At 45.0% G+C, this 8,808-nt stretch overlaps 1 pseudogene; it reads right to left on the bottom strand.

Annotated features, from left to right (window-relative positions):
• Positions 1-1,132: 1,132 nt before the first annotated feature.
• LOC100978086 (C-type lectin domain family 4 member G-like) overlaps positions 1,133-8,808 on the bottom strand; it is a 43,676-nt pseudogene continuing 36,000 nt past the window's right edge.

The raw sequence follows: 8,808 nt of genomic DNA, 5'->3' as shown, positions 1-8,808 counted from the left end.
GGCTCAAGCAATCCTCTCACTTCAGCCTCCCGAGTAGCTGGGACCATAGGTGTGCACCATCATGCCTTGCTAATTTAAATATATATATTAAATTTAATATATATATTAATTTATATTAATATTAATTTAATATATATTAAATTTATATTATATATAATTATATATATTAAATAATAAATATTAATTTATATTAATATTAATTTAATATATATTAAATTAATATATATTTAAATTATATATATAAAATTAATATATATTTAAATTATATATATATTTAAATTATATATATTTAAATATATATAATTTAAATATATATATAAATCCCAGCCACATGAAATATCTTTTTCATCATTTCACTTTCAATCTGTTTGTATCTTTGCATCTAAAGTGAGTCTCTTGTAGACAAGACATAGATCATGTTTAGGCCGGGCGTGGTGGCTCATGCCTGTAATCCCAGCACTTTGGGAGGCCAAGGCAGGCGGATCACCTGAGGTCAGGAGTTCGAGACCACCCTGACCAACATGATGAAACCCCGCCTCTACTAAAAATATAAAAAATTAGCTGGGCGTGGTGGCAGGTGCCTGTAATCCCAGGTACTCGGGAGGCTGAGGCAGGAGAATCTCTTGAACCCAGGAGTCAGAGGTTACAGTGCATCACTCCATTGCACTCCAGCCTGGGCAATAAGAGTGAAACTCCCTCTCGAAAAAAAAAAAAGACACAGATCATGTTTTAAAAAATTATTCTGCCAATCTAGGCCGCACGCGGTGGCTCATTCCTGTAATTCCAGCACTTTGGGAGGCCGAGGTGGGCGGATCACGAGGTCAAGAGATCATGACCATCCTGGCCAACATGGTGAAACCCCGTCTCTACTAAAAATACAAAAAATTATCCAGGCATGGTGGCAGTCGCCTGTAATCCCAGCTGCTTGTGAGGCTGAGGCAGGAGAATTGCTTGAACCTGGGAGGCGGAGGTTGCAGTGAGCTGACATCACACCATTGCACTCCAGCCTGGGCAAAAAGAGGGAAACTCTGTCTCAAAAAAAAAAAAAAAAAAAATTATTCTGCCAAAATCTTTTTTTTTTTTTCTTTTTCTTTTTGAGACAGAGTCTCACTCTGTTGCCCAGGCTGGAGTTTAGTGGCGCAATCTTGGCTCACTGCAGCCTTTGCCTCCTGGGTTCAAGTGATTCTCCTGCCTCAGCCTCTCGAGTAGCTGGGACTGCAGGCGTGTGCCACCATGCCCAGCTAGTTTTTGTATTTTTAGTAGAGATGGGGTTTCTCCACGTTGGTCAGGTTGGTCTCGAACTCCTGATCTCAGGTCATCCTCCCGCCTTGGCCTCCCAAAGTGCTGGATTACAGGTGTGAGCCAATGCGCCTGGCCTGAAAGAGTTTTGAAAGATGTTGAATTATTGGTTGATTTTTTTTCTTTCAGCAATTTAAGTATGTCATCACACTGTCTTCTGGCCTTCATACTTTTTTTTCTTTTTCTTTTTTTTTGAGACAGGGTCTCACTCTGTCACTCAGGCTGGAGTGCAGTAGCGCAATCTCAGCTCACTGCAGCCTCCGCCTCTTGTGTTCAAGTGATTCTCCTCTCTCATCCTCCTGAGTAGCTGGGATTACAGGTGCCTGCCACAGTGACGGCTAATTTTTATATTTTCAGTAGAGATGAGGTTTCCCCACGTTGGCCAGGCTGGTCTCGAACTCCTGACCTCAAGTGATCCACCCAACTCAGCCTCCTAAAGTGCTGGGATTATAGGCGTGAGCCACCACGCCTGGCCATTTCTTTATTGATAGTCTCATTTTATTCATACATTGTTTCCCTGGTTTCCTTTAGATTTTTGTCCATGTTTTCCCTTAGCTCTTTGAGCATATTTAAGACAATTGTTTTAAAGTCTTTGTCTAGTAAGTCTCAGATCTGGACTTTCTCAGGAATAATTCCTGTCAATTTGCTATTTTTTTTGCCCTTTCAATGGGCCATAATTTCCTTTTTCTCTTTATACCTTGTGATTTTTCTTGTTAAAAACTGGACATTTGAATATTTGTAATGTGATAAATTTGGATGTCAGATTCTCCCACTGTCCCAGGGTTTGCTGGTTTGTTGTTTGTTTTATTGTTAAAAACCGTAGTAGTTTTGGCTTAATGACTTTGCAAAACTATTCTTGCAAAGACTATATTACTTGTCGCATGTGGTCACCGAAGTCTCTATTCCTTAGCTTGTGTTCAGCTAGTGTTTTGACAGATTTTCTTGAACACCAGGAGCTAAAAAAGCAAGCAAACCAACCAAACAAAAAATCTTTCCCTCGCTCAGTCTTTGCAGATTGGCCCTGTGCTGGAGCACTCTTTCAACATTTAACCCGGCTTGCCCTGAGCCTAGGGATCAGCTGAGCATAACTTAGGGTCTTCTCAGGTCTTTTCTGAGCATGCATCTTGCTGTTGGCATAACCCTGTGTTTATAAATCCCCCTATACATGCAGGTGCTTCTAATTTCCCCAGGAAAGTCTCCCCAGCTTTTGCTCCTGAGCCTTAGGCCGTCTATTGTGTGTTTTGATTGTAATCTTTGGAACAGACATCTGTGGTTTGTTAGTTTGGCTTGCAGTGTTTCTGAGCAGTGCCACCACTTTTCCAGCCTGAGTTCCGAGGCAGGAAAACCAGAGATGAGCACCTTGTCCTTCAGGTGGATCCCAGACAGCTTAGAGCGGACATACACTATCATCTACAAATAAAGTCTGCCCTGCTCCCTCTGGAAGGAGGAACGAGAGTCTCATGCTGGGAGTGTGGGCTTCCCTCTTCCCACTACTGCTGTCACACAAGGGAGGGCAGTGGCAAGTGGGGCAAAGGCAAGTCGAAATATCAAAAGCTTTTGATCGTTTTGAAGTTGTCTTTCTTCTTGATTCAGCATTCACTGGACTACCGTAAACCTTTGACTGTTTCCCAGAGTTCTGACAAAGTTGTATCTGACAGTTTCTGCTTGTTTTTTGATGTTTCTGTGGGGAACGCGGGCTTGGAACTGCCTACTTTGTCATTTTGCACTGATCTTGCCACTCTTAACCATCATGTGAACAAGCCAGAGGTAGCCTGAAAGGTGAGAGGCACATGGCTCAGTCACCCTCATGGCCTAAACTGTCAGCCGACCAACCTCCAGCTGTGAGTGAGGTTATCTGTTCCAGTTTCCTTTCTTCTTTTCTTTTTTCTTTCTTTCTTTCTTTTTTTTTTTTTCAGATGCAGCTTCTGTCTCATTGCCCAGGCTAGAGTGCCATGGTGTGGTCTTGGCTCAATGCCATCTCTGCCTCCCGGGTTCAAGCAATTCTCCTGCCTCAGCCTCCCAAGTAGCTGGGATTACAGGCTCACGCCACCACGCCTGGCTAATTTTTTGTATTTTTTTTTAGTAGAGATGGGGTTTCACCATGTTGGCCAGGCTGGTCTTGAATTCCTGACCTCAGGTGATCCACCTGTCTCAGCCTCCCAAAGTGCCGGGATTACAGTCATGAGCCACTGCACCCAGCCGTGTTCCAGTTTTCTATTGCTGTGTGAGAAACCATCCGAGAACTCAGTGGCATAAAACAGCAATCATTTTTAATATGCTCATGGTTTTTGTGGGTCTGAAGTTTGGACAGGGCATAGTGGGGATGGTTTGTCTCTGATCCATGACATCTAGGGCTTAAGGTGGGGAGACTTGAAGAGTGGGGGAGTGCCTCCAGTGGCTGGGAGCTGGTATCTGGCGGCTGGGATTATCAGGTAGCTTCTTCATTCACATGTCTGGTTCCTGGGCTGGGATGACTCAAATGATGGAAGTCTCTTGGGGGATCGATCTCTTTCTCTCTCTCTCTCCCTCTCCTCCTGTAGCTTCAGGGACTTTCCATGTGGTCTCTCCACATGACATCTCCATCACTGCAGTCTCAGGGTAGTTGAACTTTTTACATGTTGTCTCAAGGCTCTGGAAGTGAATCTTCCTGCAAACAAGACAGAAGCTTGCATGATGTGTTATGATCTAGCCTTGGAGGTTATATAATATCACTTCTGCTCTACTCTATTGGTTGAAGCAATCCAACCCTGCTCAGATTCAAGGGGAGGGGATAGTGAGTTTGCCTCTCAAGAAGAGCTTTGTTAAAGTATTTTCAGCTACATTTTCAAGTTGCCAAAGCATTCAAGAGTAGCCAGATTTAGCCAATCCATCAGCTGACCACAGATGCATAAATGAGCCCAGCTATACCCAGAAGAACTTTCCAGCTGAATCTGACCCAAATTGGTGAACCACACAATCATGTACCAAATAAATTATTAGCCCAAGCCATTAATTTTGGGAGCATTTTGTTATGCAGCAATAGCTAACTGATACATCCTTGTAGGTGTATGCCTACAAGCATACTCACTAAGCCTAATATTGGCTGACCACATCCAGGACCCCTACACAGTGATGCAAGCCAGCAGATTTATCCAGTGACTCTTCTATGTCTGTGTTCACCCCACAGTTTATCACCCCTGGTTTTACCTGTCATGACAATTACACCCATCCACTGCTCCTTGACTATTCTGTGAATAGAATTCCTGAACGTAATAAAAAATTGTTGAATTGAAGCAATCTCTAGCTATTCCACTCTAAGACCACATAGCTTACCCCATTGAATCTTTCATTTTACCAATATTAATTTATCACCTACTATATGCCATTCACTCTTTTTTCAGTTTGTTTTTTGAGACAGAGTCTCACTCTGTCACACAGGCTGGAGTGTAATGGCATGATCTCAGCTCACTGCAACCTCTGCCTCCTAGGTTCAAGTGATTCTTGTGTCTCAGCCTCCTGAGTAGCTGGGATTACAGGTGCACGCCACCATGTCTGGCTAATTTTTGTATTTTTAATAGAGACAGGGTTTCACCATGTTGCCCAGGCTGGTCTTGAACTCCTGACCTCAGGTGATCCACCTGCCTCAGCCTCCCAAAGTGCTGGGATTACAGGTGTGAGCCACTATGCCCAGCCTCCATTCACTCATTAAAACACTGGAGAAGTGATGGTTAACATGAACCAAAGTGTTCCTGCTCTAATAGAACTTATATATTTATATTCTGGTGGGGTGTAGTAAGTAGCTTCTGAAATGGTCCCCACCTCCTAGTATTCATGGCCTTCTGTGATCCTCTACTGGTGATTATCTTGCTTCTAACCAATAGAATACTTCATCATTGAGAAACTGTCACTTCTGAGATTATATTCCAAAATATTCTGACTTCTATCTTGCTAGCAGACTTTTCCCCTTGATGGCTTTGACGAAGCAAGTTGCTATGTTGGAGAACCCCATGTGGCAATAAGCTGAGGGTGTCCTCTGGCCAACAGCCAGCTAGGAACTGAGATAATTTGCCCAACAGCACAAAAGGAACTGATTCTGCCAACAGTCACATGAGTGAGCTAGGAAGTGAATCCTTCCCCAGTTGAGCCTTCACATGAAACCTTAATCCTGGCCATCTCCTTGATTGCAGTCTTATGAGATACCCCAGGCAAAGGATGCAGGCAAGTCATGCCCAGATTCCTGACCCATAAAAACTATAAAATAATAAATGTATGTTGTTTAAGCTGGGCCATTTGTGGCAATCAATAACTATTAGGTGTGGGGTGGGGGGAGGTGGAGTTGAAACAAACATAGTAATAATTTGGAAATTAATCACAGAGTGATACAAATCATCTGAAATAGGAAACCTGAACAGATTAGATATTATAGGAGCCCATCTGTGGTCAGCTTGCAGGCTGACTAGATCTGGCAACTTTGTGGATGCTTTGGCAATTTGAAAACAGCTGAAAAGAAGGTAATTAGAGATCTAGTAAGAAGAAAGGCACCAGGCCCAGATAGTTTTATGGGCTCACCCTGGTTGTCTCCATACCCTACCTTGTGGCCATTTAGTTTCTTTCTTTTTTCTTTTTTTTTTGAGACAGGGCCTCATGGTGTCACACAGGCTTGAGTACAGTGGCACAATCTTAGCTTGCTGCAACCTCCACCTCCCAGGCTCAAGTCATCCTTCCACCTCAGCCTCCTGAGTAGCTGGAACTACAGGCATGCACCACCATGCCTAGCTAATTTTTGTATTTTTAGTAGAGATGAGGTTTCACCATGTTCCCCAGACTGGTCTCAAACTCCCAAACTCAAGAGATCCACTCGCCTTGGCCTCCCAAAGTGCTGGGATTACAGGCATGAGCCGCTGCACCCAGCCATGGCCATTTAGTTTCTACAACCAGTTTGGACTTTCACTCTTGGCTGATTGGAACTTGGTTGGTTTCTCACTTAGTTCCTGCCTTGGCTCCTTCCTCTGACTTTGCTACCCAGTGTAGCCTCACTGACTCCAGCTCTGGAGAAACTTGAAAGACAGTCCAGCTGTGACTGTCCTTCCTTCTTGCCTTCCCAGTAGCAGGAGTGAATCTGGATAGTAAAGACTTGTAAATGACAGGCACATTTCGAGGTCAGGCAGAAGAGGAGCCCATGAAGGAGATGGAGAAGGAGCGGTCAGGCAGACAGGAGGAGAACCAGGAGGTGAGGCCATCAGGGAAGTCTTGGGAGAGAGGAGTTTCAAGGAGGAGGGAGGGAGTGGCCACCCCATTAATGAGTGGAAACAAGATAGAAACAAGTCTGGTTGGCTTTCACAAAGGAACGGTAGTTACTCTCCTTGGTCATTTCAGGAAAGTGGTGGCAGGTGAGGCAGCCATCAGAGGGTTAGAGGGAGCAGATGAAGGCAGAAGTGACAACCCTTTTTCTTTTTCTTTCTTTCTTTCTTTTTTTTTTTTTAAAGAGTAATGATGTGATTTTTTTTAAACTTTAAGTTCAGGGGTATATGTGTGGGATGTGCAGATTTGTTATACAGGTGAACATATGACATGTACAGATTATTAGTTACTTTTCCTGATCCTCTCCCTCCTCACTCTCCACCCTGCAATAGGCCCCAGTGTGTGTCGTTCCCCGTTATGTGTCCATGTGTTCTCATCATTTAACTCCCACTTATAAGTGAGAACATGCGGTATTTGGTTTTCTGTTCCTGCATCAGTTTGCTAAGGATAATGGCCTCCAGCTTTATCCATGTCCCTGCAAAGGACATGATCTTGTTCTTTTTTATGGCTGCATAGTACTCCATTGTATATATGTACCACATTTTCTTTATCCAGTCTATCATTGATGGGTTGATTCCATGTCTTTGCTAGACAGCCCTTTTTCTTTTATTTCTTTCCTTTTGTAGAGACTGAGGTCTCACTTTGTCACCCAGGCTGGAGTGCAGTGGTGTGATCATAGCTCACTGCAGCCTCAAACTCTTGGGCTCAAGTGATCCTCCCACCTCAGCCTCCCAAGTGGCTGGGACTACAGCCACCACTCCCAGCGTTGTATATGGGTTCAGAAGATGGAGGAAGTGTGTGAGCCCAAGGGGCCAGGCAACCCTGGTGAGGCTTCCCCACCCCTTCTGTGGGATGTTGACAGTGAAACAGAAAAGCACCTCACTGAGGGCTACCACCACTCCATAAAAAAACTTGCACCCACCCTCCAATCGGATCACCCGATTGGATCACATGGGATCCAATTTTTCCAGTTCACTAAGGCAAGAACCCTGGGAGAGAGAAAGTCGTCTGTCCTTGCAATAAGGCAGAGCATCTAACTGAGCTGATGAACATCAGCCAACTGCGGACGGCAAAACTGAAAGAGCACACTGTAACACATGCCCACGGGGCCCTCATGAGCTGTAAGCATTCACCCCTAGACGCTGCCGTGGGGTTGGAGTCCCACAACCTGCCTGTCTGCATGCTTCCCCTGGAGGTTTGAGCAGCGGGGCATGGAAGATGTGAGCCACACCCCCCGTCACACGCCCTGCAAGGGGGACAAGGGAACCTTTTCTGTTTCACTACCAACATCCCACGGAAGGGGTGGGGCAGCCTCACCAGGGTTGCCTGGCCCCTTGGGCTCGCACACTTCCTCCATCTTCTCCTCTCTACTCCCTTCTCTCTCCATCCCCTCTCTGGACTGTGGGTTTTTATAACCCCATGCATTGCAGCCCCTCCTCAGAATCACATCTCTCCAAGCCAGGAAGAAGAATAAGGAACAGGATGGAGACACACCCTTCCTGAAAAGTGGGGTGAGAGATGAAGCACCTGACACAGAGGAGAGTCATTTAGAGGGCGGGCAGAAACTATCCAGTAAATTCCAGTGCCAAAAGACTCTATCTGAACCCATATACAACGCTGATACCTTGAGCCTCACTTTTTGGGAGTCTCAGTTTCCTCAGCTGTGAAATGAGACAACTACATTGCCTCACACTGCTATTGTGAGTTTTATTTATTTTTTATTATTTGTTTATTTATTGAGATGGAGTCTCGCTCTGTCTCCCAGGCTGGAGTGCGGTGGTGTGATCTCAGCTCACGGCAACATCTGCCTCCCGGGTTCAAGTGATTCTCCTGCCTCAGCCTCCAGAGTAGCTGGGATTAAAGGCATGCACCACTATGCCTGGCTAATTTTTGTATTTTTAGTAGAGACGGGGTCTCACCATGTTGACCAGGATGGCCTTGAACTCCTGACCTCAGGTGGGTCCACCTGTTTCGGCCTCCCACAGTGCTGGGATTACAGGTGTGAGCCACCATGCCTGGCCATGTTACTATGAGTTTTAATACAGTGCACTAGTAATAGGTATAAATTGCCTATTTGAATGATGGATACTCAGTAATTACAGCACTTAAGATTTATCACGCTGGGCCCGGTGGCTCATGCCTGTAATCCCAGCACTTTGGGAGGCTGAGGTGGGCAGACCACTTGAAGTCAGGAGTTCGAGACCAGACTGGCCAAAATGGTGAAACCCT

Source organism: Pan paniscus, chromosome 20 (assembly GCF_029289425.2).
Source record: "Pan paniscus chromosome 20, NHGRI_mPanPan1-v2.0_pri, whole genome shotgun sequence".
In the NCBI taxonomy this organism is placed as follows: Eukaryota; Metazoa; Chordata; class Mammalia; order Primates; family Hominidae; genus Pan; species Pan paniscus.
Note: the sequence above shows the minus strand (reverse complement) of the source record. Positions and strands in the feature narration are given on the sequence as shown.